This window comes from Tenrec ecaudatus, unplaced genomic scaffold (assembly GCF_050624435.1).
Source record: "Tenrec ecaudatus isolate mTenEca1 unplaced genomic scaffold, mTenEca1.hap1 Scaffold_214, whole genome shotgun sequence".
NCBI classification, from domain to species: Eukaryota; Metazoa; Chordata; class Mammalia; order Afrosoricida; family Tenrecidae; genus Tenrec; species Tenrec ecaudatus.
Window position 1 is genome coordinate 188,014 of NW_027458382.1, and position 1,279 is coordinate 189,292.

The following is a 1,279-nucleotide window of genomic DNA, read 5'->3' on the forward strand; positions in this document are numbered from 1 at the left end:
GCCAAATTAGGTAAACAAACCAGGGGAGCTCATCCATGAAACCAATGGACGCAGTAGCCCCCACCAAGGACTCGAGCACACCAGTGCTCTGAAGATGGTACAGGCATGGTCAATGTTTGGTTCTTTTGTACATACGGTCACCATGAGATGGAACCTACTTCAGGGCCATTAACCACCTAACTCCAAAACCAACATCACTGCCAGGAAGTCCATTCTGACTCATAGCCACCCTTTAGGGCAGAGTAGGCCTACTCCCTGGGATTTCTGCGACTGTGAATTTTTTCAGGAGCAGCCAGGCACATTGTTCTCCAGCAGATGAGCTGATGAGTGTGAACCGCTGGCCTTACAGTTGGCAGCCCAATGCTTACCCCACTGTCTCACCAGGACTGTGTGCAATAGCAGCAGCAGCTGCAGGTGCACACCCTGGCCACTGCTGATTTGAAGGGGACAGATGATGGGTCTGGAACTAGGTATGATCTAAATAGAGCTAGGACAGACACATGTAGTCTGGGGCTCACAGTGCTTCGAAGATTGGGCTAGATGCTAGGGGATGTGATACCACAAGGCAGAGGAGGCTCAGGGCAGGGTAGAGGCCAGGCATGGATGGACATGGTGGACAGTTCAAACAGCTGGCCTTAAAAGGCACAAGAAGTGGACAACTGGGGCCCTGGGGGCAGCTTTATCTAAACGGGAGGAAGGCAAGCACTGTGTCAAGTAGAGAACCCATTGGAATATGCTCTCCCTAGGAGAACTTTTGTTTTCATTTTGAAAGAACCTTTGTACTTGTATCACCCGGATAAGTACACAGAGCCCCACTTCTACAGTGATTTCATGCTTCACTTGGCTTCCAGGGTTTTCTTCATTTCTCTGGTCACTCCTTTTGAGTCTTCTTTGCTGGATCTCTCTGGCCTCCTTGACCTCTTATTCTTGTGCTACCCAAGGACTCACTCTGAATTTCTTCTTTTCTCTGCCTACACCCTTCCACATAGATGTTGTTATCCCATTTTGTGACTTGAAATAATCTCTTACACCGAGGATTGCCAGATTCATAACTACCACACAGACTCAGCCCATTGCTATTGAGTAGTTCTACTTGGACCTTGACAGCCTCTCAAACTTAGCCATGTTCTCCGTCACCCCCTTACTCAAGATTGTTCCTCCCCTAGACTTCTGTAGCTCAGTGTTAGCAGCTCCTTACCTCCAGTTGCTCAGGTCAAGTGCTGTAGATGCATCCATAACTTGCCTCTTTCTTTCCATCCATTATTATGGTAGATTCAGA